A 22,097-nucleotide genomic window follows, 5' to 3' on the forward strand; every position below is an offset into this window, starting at 1 on the left:
TCCTCTGCTCACAAAGCCCTCTCTGCAAGGGGTAAAACAAGGGTTGGCTCCAAGTAGACAAAGTGAGGGCACTTGAGGATCTGGAGAGACCCCCCCCTCCCACTGGCAATGCTTCCTCTGGAAGCATTGGACTTAACCATATTCACTCTTCATAATAGAAAATGGAAGTATATCTATCTTTCATGGTTTGTATTTTGGAGGAGGGAATGTTTTCTGGCTTCATTCTTTTTAGATTACTGATTATAGAAAAATTGAAATACCCAGCACAGTAGGGAGCAATGAACCCCCATTCACCCATTACCCAGCTACGACTTGGCTCACAGCTGCTCTGGTTTGATTTCTTCCTCTCCCAGCCCCTACAACTCTATCAATTTGAAGAAAACCCCAGATGTAATATCTTATCCATAAATACTTTGATATGTATCTCTAAAGGATAAGGACTCCTTTATTTTTAAAAAAATTTTTAACGTTTATTTATTATTGAGAGACAGAGAGAGACAGAATGTGAGCAGGGGAGGGTCAGAGAGAGAGGGAGACACAGAATCTGAAACAGGCTCCAGGCTCCGAGCTGTCAGCGCAGAGCCCGACGCGGGGCATGAACTCACAAACCGCGAGATCATGACCTCAGCCGAAGTTGGACACTTAACTGACAGCCACCCAAGAGCCCCATGGACTCCTTTAAAAAAAAATAACTATAATACAATTATCTTGCTCCAAATAATCCCCTTAGTGTTATAGAAAGCCAGTTATTGTTCAAATTTTCCTGATCACCTCATACTTTTTTCAGTTGGTTTCTTGACTTGGGCTCCAAACAAGGCCTACACACTGCCCTTGTTGATCTGTTTATTACATCTTTTAAAATCTAGAATTCTCTTCTCTCCCTCACTTTTCTCCAACAGGCAGCTCTGGCTTCTTCTAGAGGGAAATTATATTTAAAGCCCATGATCTGGGTGACAGAGATCCTTATTGTTGTTGTGATGGTCATTATTTCTGGACTGAGCTAGGAAGTAGTAGGAAGATATTTTTGTTTTGCTTACACAATCTTGATTGCTATTTACTTATGTATATAACAGGATGAATTTTTTCCTCCTGAGTTTCAGAATGCCATACCTGTTTCATCAAATATCCCATGTGTTTATTATAACTAGTGGTGTTCTAGTTTCTTTAGGGTGAGAGTGGAGATGACTTACCACAGATCTGGCTCTCAAAGTCTTCCTTTACACTCTATAACAGTCATGGATCAAAAGGGGAAAAAAGGCAGGGGGAGAGATTGATACTATTTGGAGTGAAATAGCAGAATGACAGAGCTCTAAAGGCCCTACTGACATCATCCAAGTTAACCTCTTCATTTTGTGGACAGAGGGGTGACTTGCTCAAGGTGAATTAAGTCAATAGTCCTCAAATATGAACATGGCCAAGAACCCTCTGGAAAACTTGGTTTAAAAATTGATTGCTGAGCCTCAGCCCAGAGATTCTTGTTCAGTCAGCCTGGATAGGGCCCTAGTGAAGTTGATGCTGTCAATGCACAGACTAACCTTGAGTGGCACCAGTCTAGAGGCTTCCTGATAAATGACCAAAGTGAGCATTTCATTGGCTACAGCTCTGTTAAAAGTACAGATGAACTCACCGTGAGCTACATGGAAAAACACTGTGAGCACATGCTGGAAAAATCAGGTCATAGGGTCCGGAGCAGATGAATTATGAATTGGCTAGATACCTCCCCAAATCTACTGGGTATCTTCAATTTTTCATCAGAAATTAATTCCTCTAGGTTAATTTCTCCTTAAAAATCTGCTTCTTAAAATTCTACCTCTGCTAGCAAATTTAAGCCATTGATTTGAATTTAAGCCTATTTGAAACACCACCAGGCAATTTTATATGAGTCTCCTAACTGCAGGAAATCTTTCTCTGAAATCTCACAACTTCTGCCTGTATCCTTTTCTTGGCCCTGAATACTTTCTGCAGGATATGTTTAGATCTTCTTGAATGAGGTATGATCTAGCTAACTAGGTATCCTAGACATGCAAATTTCCAACTCCAGATAAAGATAAAATTATTTACCTGAATAATAGCCTCAAGGTTTGATTAAATACAGCCAGAAGTGTCAGAGGTCTGGAAATCTCAGTCCTCTGTGTATGATGAGAATAGATGATAGAGGGGCACCTGGGTGGCTCAGTGGGTTAAGCATCTGACTCTTGATTTCATCTCAGGTCATGATCTCACAGGGTGGATCAGTGGGTTAAGAATCCAGCTCTTGATTTTGGCTCAGGTCTCTATCTCATGGTTTGTGAGATTGAGCCCCAAGTAAGTCTCTATGCTGACAGCACGAAGCCTGCTTAGGATTCTTTCTCTACCCCTCCCCTGCTCACCACACGTGTATGTGCGCATGTACGTGTGTGTGCACACACTCTCCCAAAATAAATAGATAAACATTTTTTAAAAAATAGATGACAGATACCCAAAAGGCAGGATAAATACCATTACTTCATAACAACTCAGCAATCTCGGAATAACTACCTTATTCTTTAATAAGGCCACCTTATTCAAGATTCTAGAGGCTTTGTATTACAAGTTTCCATAGGTTGTGGGACACAAGAGAGGAGTGACTGAGTTCCTGCCTGTGGTCCCTTTGATAACAGTCACTTATTCACCTCCAAATTTCCTAGGCTTGCCTAAATAGGTGCATATGTTGTTGTATGGAGAAGGACCCAAGGGTTAGTGTTGGTGGTTAAGAGACTCAGGTTACTCACATGTTTACCAGTGGGGAGTCAATAAGAGAGGTACCAAAAAGTTTGGAAGAAACAAAAACAAAAAGGGTAATATGGTGATTGACTTTCCATACTTAATATTACTTTTGTTTGCACCATAAAAACTAGACTGCCATTCACTCTTCATATCACCTTTCTCTTCTTCTCTAGATAATGTATAAGTCATGAATCAAAGGACTTTTTTTTTTTAAAGCATACCTTGACACCTGAAGGATGGCAAACAGTGGTTGCCTTTCTGATGGCAATGAATAAGCAGATAGGGACCATACTTTAAAAAGCAAGATGCCTCTTAAGAACAGTGTAGTCAGTTACCTATTGCCAGCAAAATGCTTGCAATAAGTCATTCCAAGACTCAAAAGCATAAAGAAGCAATCGTTTATCTTTATGGACCTACGTACTGGCTAAGGGTCAGCCAATTGGTCTAGGCTTAGCAGGGTGGCTCTGCAGATCTCATTTCAGCTTGCACCCACTTCTGGTGTCTGCTGACAAAAGCTGGGCTCTATTGGATGGTTTAGTTCCACTTCATGTGTCTTTCACCTTCCTCCTGGGACTAGGGGCTAACCCAGCATGCTCTTCTCTTGGTAATGGCAGAGACACAGGGAATATGCAGAGACATTGCTTCTTAAGGTCTAAGCTCAAGACTGGCACACTGTCACTTTTACCTTAGCCTATTTGCCAAAGCAAGTTACCTGGCCAAACATAAAGTCATGGGGACTGGGAATACAAGCTGGTCCTATAGTGGGAGGGACTGCAAAGTCACACGTCAGAGTGTGTGCACATGGGGTGGGAGAGTGAGGAGGTAGGCAAATAATGCCCCTGCCACAAATATAGTGTGTGCATGTTATCAATAATTAAGTCCAGTATTATTACATATTTTAAAATTCAGATAAAATTCCATTGGACTCTGATGCTACTCTATAATGTTTTTTCATGGGTAAATTGTTAAAAAAACACTTCAGCCAATATATCCAAGGGTATCTGTTAGGTCTCTTGTTTAGATTTCTCTTCCTCTTTTGCTGCCTAGAGTGTTTTAATTCTTTTCCTGTATTCCACATGGTGCCAATGTTACACTTGTCTGTGTTGAGACTTATGAGTTAATGAAAGTTCCCAACTTCATAGCTTCAATTGATCCATCACTTGAAGTATATGCTATCTCCAGTATATGCTGTCTTGCTGCTAAAGAACCTCCAATTCATGGCTCAAAGTACCCATTAGTTATATATTTTCATGACTGAAACCTTATTTCTCTACTTGAATATTCTGTGTAATTTCAGCTACAATTTATTAACAAATTCCTAAAGCAAGACTCTATAGTAAGCCCTTTATATCTCTTTGTTGTCTCATTTAACACTTTTGCAATATTGATAATATAATATTCCATTATATAAATGGGGGAACTGAACCCAGGGAGATTAAATAAATTGCTTAAGATCAAACTAGTAATAGTGTAAGAATTCAAATATGGTTGTGTTCAGCTGCAAAGCTAATGATTTTCCTATTCTTTTCTTTTTTAAGCTTATTTATTTTGAGATAGAGACAGCACGAGTGGGGGGAGGAGCAGTGAGAGGGACAGAGAGTGAATCTTAAGCAGGCTCCATGCTGCCAGCACAGAGCCCAATGTGGGGCTCAAACTCATGAACAGTGAGATCATGACCTGAGTCGAAACCAAAAGTTGGGACGCTTTACCGACTGAGCCAAGCAGGCACACTATTTTCTTTTTTTTTTTTTAAGTTTATTTTTATTTATTTTAAGAGAGAGATAGAGAGCTAGCAGGGGAAGTGCAGAGAGAGAAGGAGACAGAATCCCAGGCAGGCTCCACGCTGACAGCACAGAGTCCAATCTGATGCAGGGTTCAAACTCATGAACCATGAGATCATCATCTAAGCCGAAATCAAGAGTTGGATGCTTAACTGACTGAGCCACCCAGGCGCCCCTTTCCTATTATTTTCTGAATGACTTTTGTTTCATTCCCCCTCCCCCATCACCTGCCACTTACCCCCAACCTGGGTTCTAGATGCAGTTAAGGTTAGGTTTTATGCCAGGTATTTTGGTGGCAAATATTGTTGGGAATCCTTTTTATTCTCTTGAGAGCCCATGGGTTTGGCAGGGCATGTACTATTATCATTATCCTCTATAAAGCTGAGAGGGCTAATACTTTGAAGTAAAGAGATTTAAACAGTTAATAATCCACAGAGCTGGGACCTAGGCTCAGGCTATTTTTCTCTTATATCACCTAAATTACTACATTTAATCATGGTAATTGGAAAAAATGATAGTATACATTTTTGCTAATAGAACTAGCCAGATAACTTGATTCCAAAGGACTATATTTTCCTATAAGGTTCTAGAAGAATTTGGGAATAATAATAGTGAGAATTCCTCCCACTGTAACAAAATAATTACAAATATCTTGGTAGAAGACAGTTACTATGCAGTTTTATAGTCTACTAGGTTCTAGAGTGTTATATTTGTAACAGAATTTTTTAATAACTTGGAACTCTTGGTAGCTAATTGCTGGTTACATAACTTCTTGGACAATTAAAGTTAAAGAATAATCCTAAAAGAAGCCAAGCAAACTTGAATTTATCCAAATAACCTTAAATAAATCAAATTGAAGTTTCTCCCTTTACATTATCCTCATTTTCCAATGAACATTTTTTAACGTAAAAATCTGGCCCAAGGAATCAAGAGTTTAGTTTTCTTTGTGTTTTCATCTACCATTTTTGTAGCAAGCATTGTTGCACCATGGTTTGTTACTCTGATGTGTAGAAACAGGATGTAAGCTATTACCTTATTTGTAATGACAAAGTTTCACAAAACTATATGAGTCCTGATTTGGTTAGTCTTCTCCTTGCAAAAGCTGGAAGATGAAGTTTCTTTCCTGAGCATTATCTAGTTTTATCCTGAGTTCTTCAAAACATGTTATTACAAGAATTTTTCATTATTGATATATTTCAGTTTTGGGAGTTTACTTGTTTGTTTGTTTTTAAAGACTTCTAGATGGGGAGGAAAAGAAAGGGAAATTATTGACATTTATGGAGTAGCTGTTCAGTGTTTAGCTCCATGCTGGGTGCTTTACATAATTTATCTCATTCTTGGTCCCATATTACATATGAGGAAATAATGACATTTTTAGTAATGCAAACTGAAGAGAACTCTAATTTGACTTTTTGTTGTTGTTGTTATCAGATGGGCTCAAAATTTGGGATTTTTCCTCCTGTTCTCTTTTCCTCCTGTTCCTATATGTTATATAAGAACATATTTCCTATACCAGATACCTATGCTTGTTTCTTGCCAAGCCGTATCAGCAACATGAGCTTACTGTAATGTTGACTTCTGTTATGCCAGTAAAATGACCACAGCACTTCTAAGTCTCAAATATACATACCTCTAAACAAGAGAATTTGCCTTTGCCCAGCATAGCCAGAAAGAGTCCTGAAATCTTTCCAACTGGACCATCCTAGGTCATTCCTCCATCTTGAAGCAATAATTATGATCAGGTGTGAGTTGGGGGATGAAATGTACTGCTCAGTTTACCTTAGCCCAAGGCTAGAGTCCCATCTTTGGAGTTGAGACATGGAGTCAACGTCTTCAGAATGACACAGATCCTAAAGTGGAAATGATGGGTTTTGAGGAGGGCAGAACTGATGTCTGAGGAGGCAGACAAACACAACCATCCACAACATCATTCATTCTTTCAATGAGCCATGCCAACACCAGTCTTGCTAAGAACTGAGGGGAAAACTAAAAAAAATTAAACATAGTTCCTTCTCTGGGTATCTATATATTTATTATGTAGAGGGAGGAGCCAAATCAAAAAGCTATACTAAAACTTGCAATGATGTGAATCAAAAGTGATACAACTATTAGAGTGGGAAAGATCATTACGTTTCTGGAGGAATAACAGAAAATTCTTGAGAGAGTTGAAAGATGACTTAGAACATAAAGGACTAGTTAGGAATTTTTTGGGTCATGTGTGATATATTGCTGGGAGAAATCAGGACATAGGAAAAAGTCAGCTTTGTTAGGGAATGGGATGGACAGAGAAATTAGAAGAACAAGTAATAGTCAGGGCTTTAGTAGAAATGTAGCACCCTAAAAAACAAAAATTACCCTATTTCATTGTTTTATTTGGGATTAGTGTTTTTAATAAAGACGGTCAAAAAAATAAGTATGTGGATGAAAGTATGATTTCTTGTTGGCCTAAAGTGGTAACTTCTATATTCTTCAGTTGAGTTAGTTCTTTTGCTCAGGAAGCCAGTACAAATTGTTTTTTTTTTTGTTTGTTTGTTTGTTTGTTTAAATGGTTCCTTTCTTAAGAATTTCTTTTTTAAAAATGTTCATTTATTTATTTTGAGAGAGAGAGAGAGAGCGAGAGAGAGCGCATGTGCATGCATGTGTGGGGGAGAAGCAGAAAGAAACGGAGAGAGGATCCCAAACAGGCTCCACACTGTCGCTATCAGTGTGGAACCCAGCGCAGGGCTTGATCTCACGAACCATGAGATTATGAATCAAGAGTCAGATGCTTAACAAAACTGAGCCATCTAGGAGCTCCCTGCCTTCTTAAGAGTTTCTATTTAAGAATGAAGTTTCCATTTTAGTTATTTGCTTGTGTCTCATGTGTTATAAAAGAGCACGTAAAGTTGCTGAAATTTTGGCTGGATTTTCAACCCAAGCTGTGTATCTAAACATTAAAGTGAAGTTTTCCCTTATAGACTGGAGATTGATAAAGTGATAAAGTGTTTCCCAAGGGGCCAAGGGTGTTATGAGCATTCATTAGAGCCCAGCTCTATAGAAGGTGCCTAGGAAGGTATACGGAAGGTCGCCTAGGTCATGAGCCTCAATTTTTCATGATGGGTATGATTAAAAGGGAACAAGACCCTGTCTAAACCATGGGGGGGTGTCTGATTACAGATGGACCTTCCTAATTATGTGTGTCTGACTATGGTTAACATTTATGTCATTTCTTAAACACATGATACCTCTCAGCAGGGAATGTGGCCAGAAAATATAGATTGAGGCCTTGTGAGAACGAGAAGCTGCTTTCAAATCCACAAAAAGGAAACACTATGCTTCTTTCCTCTAGTCTACAGTATATGGTCTAAAATAGAAGCAATTAAAGAGAAATACAAATATATCTCTTACTGTCACCTCCCTCCCCCCTCCAAAATTAAGTAGATTGAGGACATCTCTGAACAACAAGGACTAAATAATCAAAGCTTACAGAGAGGTTGTATATTTGCTGATTGATGTGTTCATGGTTTTAATGAAGAAGACCAAATTGTTTATCAACAAACCTTTCAAAGTTTGGTGTCTGTCTTTTATGGCTCATGTTGTTTCATCCCCTGACATTTTCTGTCTTCTCCTTCTGTCCCCTACTCTCTTTTTGTCTACCAAATCCTTTCCATCCTTCAATTCCATTTCACAAGCAGCCTCTCCATGAAGCTTTCCTGGATTTCTCCTTCTCCCAGTTTGGCTTCTCTCATCACTCTGCTCTCAAGGCACTCTCTCATTCTACCTTCATGTATTTCTACTACATGTATCTGCCTCTTTCAGGAGAGGATAAGCTGCTTGAGGGCAGGACTGTGTCTTCTTTTACTTTGTGCCCCTAATTCGTTACTATATAATCTTTACACATCTCTTGGGAACATATATGCACCTTAAATATAATTGTTCAAAGGTAATATACCAGGAAATCAGTTTCTGCTCTCATAGCCTTGCAATGCATTGTTTCTTCTCTCTGGGATAAAATAGATTAATTACATTGAAAGTTGCCACCATTAATAGATTTATACCTAGTAAGGGAGGTAAAAAGCCTTAAATTCAACAAATATTTAACAAAATATTTAGTGTTTGCTATGTATCCAGCATCAGACTAGTAATGGATTAAACAGCTATGGTCACTGCCCTATGGGAGATTCTTGCTTAGTAAGGGAAATGGTCAATCAATATATAAAACAACAGGCACTTTTATAGTTAGATACTACATTAAACGTTATATAGAAAGTGAATGGTGATTCAGGATGAAATAGAAGCTTTAGGAAAAAATGAACAAGTAATCATTTCTGCTAGTGAGCCTTGATTTGAAGTAAATGGAATGATGACATACGCATTCATGGAACTTCTTGAAAAAGCCTCTCATGGGCAAAGGAAACATGACATTTGCCCTAAGCAGGAATGAGAGATGAACTAATGCTAGAACCTCATCTACCTAATGTGGGTTCTTCTGAGATAACAAGGGTGAGAGAGTATATGAAAATACTTTGAGGATATTAAGTTTCAGATGCCTACCACAGCATGGAATTTGAAGATACAGTATCTCAAGCATAGCTCAAATTCACAATACTCTTTTGTTGTTGCTGAGAGACAGAGTGTGCATCTGCATGATCAAGAAGTCAGACAGAAGGGGGGAGAGAGAGAGAGAGACTGAGAGAGAAAAAGAGAGAGAGAATCTCAAGCAAGATCCATCTCCAGCGCTGACCCTGTCATGGGGCTTGATCTCACAACCATGAGATCATGACCTGAGCCAAAATCAAGAATTGGATGCTCAACTGACTAAACCACCCAGGCACCTCCATAACACTCTTCTATTTTAAGTTTTGCTGGTAAGTTTTGTGGGAGACATTACAGAGGCCTGAAGAGTAAGCTTTACTATTTATAAATGGGGAGTTTCATCAGATGATCTTAACTTTCTCCTGTAATCTGGGAAGGCTGTGGTATGTAGCACAATTTGTACTTGAATATATCCCTACAGATCTGGGTGATTCTGACATTACAGACCCAGAGGTTCTGCCAGAATTAAGATTTCTTCCCCTTGTGATAATGTAAACATTAAAATTATGGCCACCTGTATTAGTGTCATAACAAATTACCACAAACTTGGTGGCTTAAAACAACAGAAGTTTATCCCCTCACAGCTTTGGAGCTAGACATCTGAAATCAAGGTGCCAGTATGGTCATACTCCCTCTGAGGGCTCTAAAGAATCCTTCCTTGCCTCTTCCAGCTTCTTATTGACTCCAGGCACTTCTTCGCTTATGGCTGCACATTTTCAATTTCTGCCTCTGTCTTCTCATGGCCTTCTCCTCTGCTCCTGTCTCTCCACTGTGTGTCTTTTTTAAGGACACCTGTCATTGGATTTAGAGCCTACATGGATAATCCAGGATAATCTCATCTTGAGATCCTCAGTCACATCTACAAAGATTCTTTTACTAAATAAGATCACATTCATAGACTTGGATATATATCTTTGGGGGCTGGCCAACATTCAATTCCCATCTCACTCAGAAAATATGGGAAAGACAAGGCATTTCTGCTCTCATTGTACATGGCAGTTTTAGCCATAAATAAATGAATATAGAATATTAACAGTAATACTAGCATGTCATCTGTGATGAAAAAACATCATCCACGGGAAAATATTTAAGCCAAGTCAATGACACAAGTTTGAGATCTCTAGTGAATTCTGCCTTTCCCCCTCAGCCAGTCTTGGAACTTTAAGGTCTAAGTCCTTTCTGAATATTCTATTTTAAAGCCCTTCAGGACTGAGGTTAATTCTGTGGCCAGAATCCAGAGAAGCTGCTGATTTGCTATCAGGTACCTTTAAGAAAATGAAGAGTGAACCAGAAAGCCCCAAAGAAATGCCTTTGGCAGCTTGGTAACCAGGACTACTACAAAGTAGTTCTGTTGTTTGAGATTAAGGTGGAAGTCCGAATGAGCTAAGAGATGGAGTAAGGCATGACTGAAAAAGCCAGGTCTTTGTTGAGTCACAGGATCTCAAGATTGGTCATTTTATTTGACCATCAGATGCAGTGATGAATCTTCTGTACAACAATCTGCCAAGAAGCTTTCTGATCCATAGTTAGATATCTGGTGGCTCTTCCTTCATCCAGGATTAATAATAGCTTCCTCTATTATAAAATGTATTTTACCCTCTGTTTATTAATAGACAAACTGGCCTTCATTTTCCTGTATAAAGGGCCAAAATGATCCTAGTGACTTAGTTCCTCTCTTCAAAAATATTAAAACTTGGGGCACCTGAGTGGCTCAGTGGATTAAGCATGTGACTCTTGATCTCGGTTCAGGTCATGATCTCACAGTTTGTGACATCCATTGAGCCCCACATCTGACTCTGCACTGGCAGTGTGGAACATGCTTGGGATTCTCTCTCTGGCCTTCTCCATCATGTGCACACTTTCTCTCTCTCTCTCTAAATAAGCTTTAAAAAACTTTTAAAAAATATTGAAATTTACCTTTTGCCACACATATCTGAGAGTCATAGTCACTGTTGTAAGAAGGGTCTAATATTGTCTAATCTTAGAGTTCACCTTGGCCATGGTTAGAATGTGCAGTTCAGGGGTAGCTGGGTAGCAAAACAGGAACAAAGAAGCTGAGATTTAAACACAAAACTGAGGAAATTAGTGGTATCTCTTACTCTGGGGATTTCAGCAGGATACTATTTCAGCCCCTGTGGGATAGGGTGGGGAATAAACTTTGAAAGGAAGTGGTAAGGAAATAAGAACATAGGCAAAGATTGAATCCTTCCAGGGATTCTATTAGAAATAAGTTAAGGATGAAGAGAAGCAGGAACAGCCCTTGGAAACAGGGGCCAGCAGGAATAATAGAGGAAGTAGGGCCTAAAGAACTTTATAGTCAGGCTGAACCAAGATCTGAAGAGTTGGCTGGTCCTGGGAGGGTCATTGACCTGAAAGCTACAACTAAATTAATGGGTGAAAAGAATTAATGGAGTGAAAGAAAGGAGTGCCAGAACATGGAGAAATGGATGGGGTTCAGGGAGGCTCAAGATCTAGGGAGGCTGTGAAGTTAATTAGGAACCAGGGAGTCAGAGGAAAGATGTGGCATGATTCAAGCCTGGCACTCCCAGGGGAGGGGTGTGTCCCAGCTGTTTATCCAGGGATTCCTGGGCACACAGCAGCAGATACTTGCAGATACCAGCCCCTTGTGCCCATCGATGGTTACACATGGACTTCCCTCGGCTAGATCTGTCTGGGGTTGAGCAGTTTGACAAGGCCCTCCATAACAGTCTCTCAGTACGATTTTCAATCTCAAAAAGGGCAGGGTGGTTAAGGACATAGTTCAAAAAGTAAAAAGGAATTAAGAAAAAGTTTCAGGAGTCTATCTTTAGGACAAATTAAATTTTAGTAATTAAATTTTAATTCAGCTTTTTCTATTATATTGCAATCTGATGAACTGCTTCGCAAATATTGACTTTAGAGAATGTTGAGTGGACCTATTTTAATTACTTCTCCAAGTCTCTTGCTAGTATTCAAATTAATTGCCCTTAAATACTCTGGTCACAAGACATAAACAAATGCAGTGGAGAAACAAGGATCAACTGTCTAGCAGATTCCCCAACTCAGAGGAGAGCAGCGATGCAGCAGCAATGGAATGCCCACTTTTTTGTTCAGGAGGACTCTACTGCTACAACCCAGTGAAGTGACACTCAGCATTTGGGCTCTAGTGCTGCCACTTGTTAGCTGAGTAACCTGGGAAAAGTTGCTTAACCTTCTTGAGTCTCAATTTCTGATCTGATACTTGGGATAGAAAATACCCATGTCCTAGACTTCTTAGGAGGATTATAAATAATGTATGTGAAATTTCCATCACAGTGTCAGGAACGGAGGCAGGGCAGCTATCATAACCAACACACTGTGTTGAACAGACATACCCGTTGTTGATAAAAAAGCATACATTCAGAGGCACCTGGGACTAAAGAAGGGAGGAGAGTGAGCCTTGGCTAATTTCTGACTAAATTGTCTGGCTAATTTCTCAGCAGCTTTGACTTGAGGAAAGTTCTTCTGAGTAAGCTTATATTTTACATTACCCTTGAAGCTATGGTACCTTCCTACCACAAATGTTGGTAATTCCCAAATGAAATGCCATCTTTCCCTTAATGAAGAGGTTCAACATTCTCTAAAGTAATTTTCCATTCCTGGTCCTCCTAGGTGTTCTGTTGGCCATTGCATCTTGACTTGTTGGTAGATTATATTCAGCTGAGATCAAGGATTTCCCAGAGCTCTATTTAGATATGAAGGGGAGCCATGGTTTGAACAGAAGAACCTGTAGAACTTCTGACAGTTTTCTTTCATTGTTGGCTTTGCTTGTTGAGGGCTGAGAGTATAGTGTACGATCAAGAATTCATAGCACATTTTAATACCTATAGGCCTAGAGATGTGTGCAAAGTTCTCCCCAGGAATGGAAAGACCTCACAGATTTCTCCTTATTTGGGGAGAAAATAGGTGGTAAATAGTGTGCCAAGATGGCTTACTAAGCAGTGTAACTCTCGCTTTGTACAAAACCTCTGAGTTTCAACCTCATGGGGTTCTGACATCAGCTTTCACTTCCTTTATGGGTAACCAGAAGTTGTGAAGTCAGGAACAATGTTTAACAACTCAATTAACTGGAGAGATAATAGCTCAAACCCAGAATGTTATTGTTGGCTGGAATTGATTTTTTTTGATTAGTGAGACTACAGATGTAACTTTGACACTGCCTAAGCAAGCATTTTTTATAATTTTAGTTGAACACCCAGGAGACTCCTTTCAAACAGAAATAGAATAGCAAAGATGAGGACTGTGAGAGAAGGCAAACATACACACACAAATATAGGGGGATTTTTTTTCATGTATATTACTTAGTCATATAATTCTCTCAAATGGATTTCTGTTGACCTGACATTTATGTTTTGTTGTTTTTCACACTGCCTCTGGTATTTTCGGAAAGATTTTTTTTTTAGCTACCCTGAAGTTATCCTTAATGTGGAGCTCTCATTCCAGAGTCTTTTCTCAAAATATTTTGGATAAAATGCTGCTTGATTTTTCCCAGAGTGATTAAAGTGAATGCTCCTATTTTTTTTTTCAATAAACATAACAAAATGTAATTTGTTCCGAGGATATCTCACAGGCAGGGAAGCTGTTTGTCCATCAACAACCTTTTCTCATTGTTCCGCCTCTTCTACCTGGGCAGAATATTCATCCTGGCTCCTAACTGATATCCTTGAAGAAGTATCCTTGGGGGAGGGCTTCAATCATGGCTCTGCCACTCAGAATCTGTCTTTCATGTCTCTGGACCTCTGTACTCTTTCCATAGTGGTCTTGTGTCATGAAAACAGTTCTGGACTAGAACAGGAGACCTGAGGTTTAGATAGTGACTGCTTTGTTAGATTAACGAAAAGTCCCTGTGTGGTCTGCAGTGTCTTCCTCTGTTTAAATGGTGGTGATCTCTAGATTTCATTCTGATTCTAAGATTTTGTGATGTTGTCTTCTGATCCCTGGTACAGGTGTCCCTCTGGCCCTGGTGACACAGTGGTAAATCACACATCTTTTGTGGATCCTTCATTTCTGGGGACAAGGATGGGTGTGAAACATAATGAGGAAAAAGCGAGACAACAGTGACAAGTGCTCTTGTTCTCTCATATTGAATGGATTCACCCACAGGCCCATCTGTGCAGTGTGGTAGGAGGAAGTGAATCTCGGGATGGAGTGGGAAGCAAAGAGGAATGAAGTGTAGGGTCAAAGGGACCAGGCCACTGAGGTATCTGTCTAGCCAGGACTCTTAAGTTACACTTCTCTTCTCTCCTCCCAACAGGAAGGGAGTAAGTTGCTTAGCACCATTGTTTCTGTCTTAATTCTTTACCTTGTCAGTAATAATTCTCTTTCTCCTTCTCATTACCATTTCTCCTTCTCCTCTCTCCTATCTCATTACTCAGTTCAGATAGTTTCTCTCTTTCTAAATAATGGCTTTATTGAGATATTATCTGTATACCATAAAATGCACTGTTTTAAAGTGTACAATTCAGGGGTGCCTGGGCACCTCAGTCAATTGAGCACCTAACTCTTGGTTTGGGCTCAGGTCATAATCTCACGGTAATGGGATTGAGCCCCGTATCGGGCTCTGTGCTGGGTGTACAGCCTGCTTGGAATTCTCTCCCTCTCTCTCTCAAAATAAATAAAATAAACATTAAAAAAGGGTGTACAATTCAATGGGTTTTAGTATATTCACAGAAATGCATACAATTCTTTTTAGTGAGTAGAGGAAGGAACAATATAGTGATTTCAGAGGTGTCTGCACTAATTTTCTCGTTTTTAAATTTGTCTACTTACCATTTTTTCTTGTTTGTTTTCTGTTTTATTGTTTCTCCTCCCTTCCTTTGCTTAGATTTATTGGCTTTACTGTATTTCATTTTTCCTTATAATTTGTAAGGCATACCAACATCTATTTACCAAGTTGGCCATTCTTAAATTTCATCAAAAGTTTAAACTCAAAGTTTTTGGATTCTCTGCAATTAAATACTACCTTTAATCCCTTCCCCAATAAAACAAAAATCTTAACATAGAACTTTTCCTTTTTATTTTCACCACCCCCACCACGCTGAAACCATACTTTAGTTTTGTGTGGTAACATTATAGATCTCACTGTGTTTCACTTATATTTTGGTTCACTATTCTATTTTTGGAATCCCATACATCCTTTCTCATTTTGCTGGAATTTACATTAATAATTCAGGAAATATCTGAGAGAGGTAAACTTTCTGAGTGTTCATGTATCAGGAAATGCTTTTCTACTCTTCTGAATGCAGGTTTGGTTGCAAGCAGAATTCTAAATTCAAAATCATCTTTCAAAACCATTCAGATTCTTTTCCCCCCAGCATGTAATATGTCAGAAGTCTAATGCTGGTTTGTTTCTAATTCTTTTATAGATTATCTGTGTTTTTTTTTTTTTTCTCTATGGGAACTTTTAGGATGTTTGGTTCCATTCATTCAATAATTATTTATTAAGAAGCTACTAGGCACAAAGCGCTATTACAGATGCTAGAGGTAAAAAAGTGAAAAAAAAACAGAATTCTTTGTCCTCAAGGACTTGATTCTAGTGGAGGCAACAAGAAGACAAACAAACAAACAAACAAACAAAACATATGGTGGGTCAGTGATAAATGCTGTGGAGAATGATAAAGTAGAAAAAGGAGATGAGGTGTGCTGTGTGAAAGTGGAGTATGGACATACTAAATATGAAAGCGAGGAAGTGAATTACTGAGATGACCTTTGGTCAGAGACATGAAGGGGGGTAAAGGACAGATCAAGCTGTGCAGATATCTGGGAAGAATACTCCTGAGGAGGAAACTTCATGTGCAAAGGCCCTGAGGTGAGAACATTCCAGGGAAGTTTGAGAAAAAGCAAGGAGTTATTATGCCTAGTTGGAATATACCAATGAAAGTGATAGTTGTAGGAGATAAGATCAAAGAGAGAATGTGGGGGATGTGGGGTTAAATTCTGTAGGGCCTAATAGACCATTTTCGAAATTTTGATTTGAGTCTGAGTGAAATAAGAAGCCATTAGAAAATTGTGATAAGAAGAATAGCATTGAAAGAGCATGCTGGTTGCTGAGTTGAGAATAGACAACAAGGGAGGCAAGAGTCAAAGAAAGGAGAATTTATGGGTTTGTCTAATATTCCTAGGGAAAGATGATGCAACTTGAATCACAGTTCAATCACAATGTAAGTGGTGAAGAGTAGACATATTTTAGATTCTACTTTTCATAATTTTAACTTAGAAATAATGTTTTAGGAGTTTATTTTTAAGTAATGTCTATACACAACATGGGGCTTGAACTCACAACCTCCAAGATCAAGAGTCACATGCTCCACCAACTGAGCCAGCCAGGTGCCCTTAACTTAGAAATAATTAAAAAAAATTTTTTTTAATGTTTATTTATTCTTGAGAGAGAGAGACAGAGACAGAGTGTGAGTGGATGAGGGTCAGGGAGAGAGAGGGAGAGATGGAATCTGAAGCAGGCTCCAGGCTCTGAGCTGTCAGCACAGAGCCTGACGTGGGGCTCGAACTCACAAACTGTGAGATTATGACCTGAGCTGAAGTCGGATGCTTAACCGACTGAGCCACCCAGGTGCCCCAGAAATAATTTTGTTTATACCTGTTAAAAGCTTAAGAATGGTACAAAGGACTCCAATATACCCTTCATACAGATTCCCCAATTGTAATAATTATCACATTTGGTTTTCAATTTATATATATGTATCTATGCATGCATGTATGTGTATGTATATATACATATATAGATACATATATATTTATTATTACGATTTTTTGATTTAAGAGTAAGTTGAAGACATGATGCCTTTATGATATATAGTGTATATTTTCTAAGAACATGACATACTCATATAATGACATAGAATGATCAAAGTCAAGAAAAAAACATTGATGCAATGCTATTATTTAATCTAGAGACTGTTCATGTTTTGCCAATTGTCTCAGTAATGTCCTTTATAGAAAAACATCTGGTCCAGTAGATTATTTTTAAGGAGGAAGGATTAGGGTTGGTTAAGGAGTGTAGGTGAATTTGGGGAGAAAAAGAAGAATCAAGGATGACTTTCAGGTTTTTTACTCAAGCAACTGGAGAATGTATTTGCTATTACCTGAGCCTGGGAGGGTATCAGGAAGAATGGTGTATGTGTGTTTGGGAGATGGGGAGGAAGAGCACAGTAGTTCAGCTTTAGATATACTAAATTTGAAATGTTTGTTAGACATCCAAGTGGATATGTGAGTTTGTCTTCTGTGAGCTGAAATTCCATCCTGATGTGCCTAATGTGAGTCTTTTCTATTAATTCAGCTAAGCACTGGTTAGATCCTTCAACATAAAGATATCATCTTTTTTTATGTGTAAGGAATGTTCTTCGACTCTTTATCTGAATGTTTCATTCCATTCTGCTATTTCCAGATGATGTTGGAACTTCTAAATTTGCCCTAGGTGTTTCTTAGATTCTTTTTTTTTTTTTTTTTTTTTTAAGAGAGAGAGAGAGAGAGAGAGAGAGAGAGAGAATGAGGCAGGGAGAGGAGCAGGAGAGAGAGAGAGAGAGAAAGAGAGAGAAGCTGAAGGAGGCTCCACGCACAGCACTGAGCCCAACATGGGGCTCAATCCCACAACCCTGGGATCACAACTCCAGCCAAAATCAAAAGTTGGATGCTGAACCGACTGAGCCACCCAGGCACCCCTCTTAGAATTTCTTTTACATCTTCTATCTCTTAGGCTTTTTGTTGTTGTTCCAGCTGTGGGAATCCTTCTGAACATTCTTACAAGCTCACTAATTGTGTTGGTTCAGTACATCTTTTATTCAATAACAACTATAATTGAATTTCACATCATTCTCTTCTCTTTGACAGTATCAATTACATTTAAAGTTACTTTTTCCTCTTTTCTCTTTCAGAAAACTAACTAGACTCTCAGTTCTTTGCCTGAGGGGTTTAATGACTTTTTAATACGGCATTTGTTCTCTTAAAATATTCAGTGACTATTCCTGTCCTTTTATCATTGATTTGATATGAAGATGTCACTATTTGCTAACGGACATACCTGAAGCACACAAAGTCTTCTCCAACCCCAGAGTCTTCAATTCTGTTTAGTTTGGGTGCAAAAAATTCCCCAAAACTCCCCTGGGTGGTACCAACTTGCACCAATCTTTATGATATTTAAACTTGATCAGCATAATAGCCTCCTAATGGTATCACTCTTTTTGTCTTGCCCCGCTTCAATCTTTTCTCCATTCTGTTGCCAAAACCCAGCTTTTGGAATTGAAATATTAAATGGCATTTTACATTTTAAAATTTACATCTCTCATAATTTTCAGGATAAAATAGGAAATCCTCAGAGTGGCAACATGAGGGCAACATGATGACAAGTGTCATCTACAGACATTTGCCTGTATTCTGCTTATTTGCCTAATGTTCCAGGCACATCAAACTACAGGTGATTCTCTGAACATGGATCCATGCTTTTTATCAGCCTCTTGTCTACACCTGGAGTGCCCTACCTCTTCTCTGCTTCTGGAACTTCAAAACAACCTTCAAGATGCAGCATCTGTTGTACATCTGTGCCCAAGAACTACTCTATTGCCACTACATTCTGTCTCCACTGTGTTAATCACTCCCCTTTCTGAATTATTGGTGCATTTTTAAATATACCTGTAGGTGTTATAAATAATTTATGTACGTCTTCTCCTCTATCTGATAGAAAGAGATTTAAATGCAGAGGTGGGGGCGCCTGGGTGGCGCAGTCGGTTAAGCGTCCGACTTCAGCCAGGTCACGATCTCGCGGTCCGTGAGTTCGAGCCCCGCGTCAGGCTCTGGGCTGATGGCTCAGAGCCTGGAGCCTGTTTCCGATTCTGTGTCTCCCTCTCTCTCTGCCCCCTCCCCCATTCATGCTCTGTCTCTCTCTGTCCCAAAAATAAATAAACATTGAAAAAAAAAATTTTAAATGCAGAGGTGTGTTTTATTCACCTCAGAATCTTCACTATGTACTATATATACATAAGAAACATTGATGCGATGCTATTACTTAATCTATAGACTGTGGCAGGGAGTCCCTTAAATGAAATGGAAAATCCCAAGTTGATTATAGCTGCTTTTCTGTTTAGAAAGAAGGGGGTCTGGGACCTGATGTCTATGTACTCATGAGGATGTGGACTAATTAATGCCATTTTGTAGGACTCTAACAATTTTTTAGGACTCTCACTTTGAGATTGGTCTCTGATGTTGGCTCTACCATGGATTCCTTATAAAATAGCCACAGAGGCCACTTCCATGTCTCGCTTTTGATATTAAAGTAGTCCTCGAGCCTTGGGCAATGACCAATGAGGCCCAAGCAAGTATGTGGGAAGGGAAATGCCAAGACACAAGGAAACAGCCCCCAGCCAAACCACAGGGTAAACCCAGGAGTTCTGCTATGCGTGGGTTGAGGTCAAAACAGAACAATGAAGAAATATTTCAGGCAGAGCAGGGGAATCCTGGTGCTCTAGTGGCAGAGAAGCTAGGTATAGAATGATAAAAGGCCAGTGGCAGGGATCTAGCATGGCATGCTAAGAAGTTTATACACCTCCAAGAGACAACGGGAGGCCAGGGGAAGTTTTTAAATAAGAGATATAAAACCGTTTATCATACAACCTAGACTTCAGTGTCCAGTGTCCAGCTGTACGTTTGGGGTCTGTGGAGAGAAGAAATGACCTGGAGGTTTAAAAGAGAACATTCTAAGAATGGCATGAAGGTCTGTAAGTCCAAGGCACAGGATGAGGAAACAGGGGTAGGGAGAAGGTCATAACAGGAGGTTCACCTTGAAACATAAGTTGGGGTCAGATTGCAAAAGGTTTTATGGTATGGTAGATGTCATACTTCATTCTTTTCACTAAAAGGAACGAAGAAGGATTTTAAAGAGGGGAATGAAAGAGGGCAGAGGGAGACTGGTTTGAGGCCAGGCTTCTTGCTGAGCATCAGGGTTCAATCACAGATAAAGAAGAGATCCCTACCAAGGCAAGGTGGTTCATGGAGAAACAGGGAGACAATCTTACTCCCTTAGGAAGAGTTTGCTCTGGGTCTATAGTTTATTTCTGGGATCTTGACATTAGTTACTGGATTAGATCCAAATGGAGCCCTATCAAGAATATGTTTAATAAAGTCAAAGCAGTCTTTTACCATTATTTCACTCATTCAGTTAACAACTCGTGCCTACTATTAAAAAAATAATGTTACTTCTGAAAGAAATCCAGTGTCTAAAACAAGTACACAAATGACTAAAATAAAGAATTAAACTAGGAATTAATAAAGCAGTGAAGAAAGGAATGAGGCACCTAAGTAAAGCATTTTGAGAAAGCAGCTGAAATGTCTAAGGGGCAGGAAGGAGTCCTGAAGGAAATGGAACCTGAGTTTAGATCTCAAGGATACACAAAGGGGATTAAACAGGATAGAATATTTCGAGAAGAGGAAAAACGATGAAGATATATGGATGAGATATCTAAATAGCATCAGCAAATAAATGTTATAGATATTGTTTAAAGCAATTTCCTGACTCCTTGTACTAGTAATGGATTATCTCCATGGAAGTGCAACTATATCCCTTACCATCTTTCAGGTCCTTTTTTAAAAAAAAAAGAAAAATTATTTTTGAGAGAGAGAGAGAGAGAGAGAACAAGCACATGGGCAGAGTAGGGCAGAAAGAGAAGGGAAATAGAGAATCTGAAGCAGGCTCTGCACTGTCTGCAAAAAGCCCGATGTGGGGCTTGAACCCACGAATCATGAGATCATGACTTGAGGCCAACTGACTGAGCCACTCAAATGCTCCACCTTCTTTCAGGTCTTAAAGAGATCGGCTGCACTCTTTTTTTTGTTTGTTTGTTTAATGTTTATTTATTATTGAGAGACAGAGAAAGACAGAGCATGAGCATGGGAGGGGCAGAAAGAGGGGAGACAGAATCTGAAGCAGGCTACAGGCTCTGAGCTGTCAGCACAGAGCCCGATGCGTGGCTCGAACTCACAAACCACGAGATCATGACCTGAGCCGAAGTCAACACCCAACAGACTGAGCCAGCCAGGCACCCCCTGCACTCTTTAACAACAGTTCATATTATATTAGACAATCAACTAGGTAAATAAAGACATTTGTATAATTTCCAGGTGTAAAGACTTTGACCCCAGGAAAATAGGTATACCCTCTGATCCATCAAATCCACACCTAGGTAAATTTCCAACCGAATACATACTTATTTTTACAAAAGATATTTATAAGAATGTTCAGAGTAACATTATCTATAATAGCCTTATAACTGGAAATAATACTATTATCCATCAAAAATATAGCTGTGGCATATTCATACAATAATCTAATATACCACAAAAAGAGTGAACTAAAACTATACACGTGAATGAATCTCAAAGCATAATGTTGAGTGAATGAAGCTAGATACACACAAACAAAGGACATTAAACTCATATAAAATTCAAAGTTGATAGACCTACTCTATGGTGTTAGTTATGAAGATAGAGGTTACCTTTGGTGAGGCTATGTTTACTCTTAAAATTCATTGAGCTATATACATACAGCTGAGCACTCTACTATATATGCATGTTAGTTTTCAATAACGATATTTACATTCGTTTTAAAAATTCATTAGTTTCTGTGGATAAAAGGAAAACATGATTCTTCTGTAGTTAGTCTTGTTTGGAGGCAGCGTAACTGAGAATTATGGTCTATGTCATAAATGCCATAATAGAAGCAAGCGTGGTGCATTTTCCATGGGGCCAAAGAGGAATGGCACACTATCTGAATTGCAAATAGAGATGATCAAAGGCTTCCTGAAGGACACCCTGCTTCTATGGATGCTTTTTTTTAAATATTTTTTTAATGTTTTATTTTATTTTTTGAGAGACAGAGAGAGATAGAACATGAGCAGGGGAGGGGAAGAGAGAGAGGGAGACACAGAATCCAAAGAGACTCCAGGCTCTGAGCACAGAGCCTGATGTGGGTCTTGA

At 39.1% G+C, this 22,097-nt stretch overlaps 1 protein-coding gene and 1 long non-coding RNA gene across 3 annotated transcripts in view; one reads left to right on the forward strand and one right to left on the reverse strand.

Moving 5' to 3' along the window:
* LOC124524163 (uncharacterized) overlaps positions 1–6,370 on the reverse strand; it is a 63,902-nt gene extending 57,532 nt beyond the window's left edge. Inside the window, exon 1 of the long non-coding RNA XR_006965165.1 lies at positions 6,157–6,370. This is a non-coding gene — a long non-coding RNA (uncharacterized LOC124524163). The remainder of the gene's footprint in view (positions 1–6,156) is intronic.
* The window catches only part of GPR141 (G protein-coupled receptor 141), a 44,285-nt gene that overhangs the window by 17,544 nt on the left and 4,644 nt on the right, over positions 1–22,097 (forward strand). The window lies entirely within an intron of this gene.

The sequence above is a fragment of the Lynx rufus genome, unplaced genomic scaffold (assembly GCF_022079265.1).
Source record: "Lynx rufus isolate CCGP_SWC_20201006 ecotype Redwood Valley unplaced genomic scaffold, mLynRuf1.p SCAF_4, whole genome shotgun sequence".
In the NCBI taxonomy this organism is placed as follows: domain Eukaryota; kingdom Metazoa; phylum Chordata; class Mammalia; order Carnivora; family Felidae; genus Lynx; species Lynx rufus.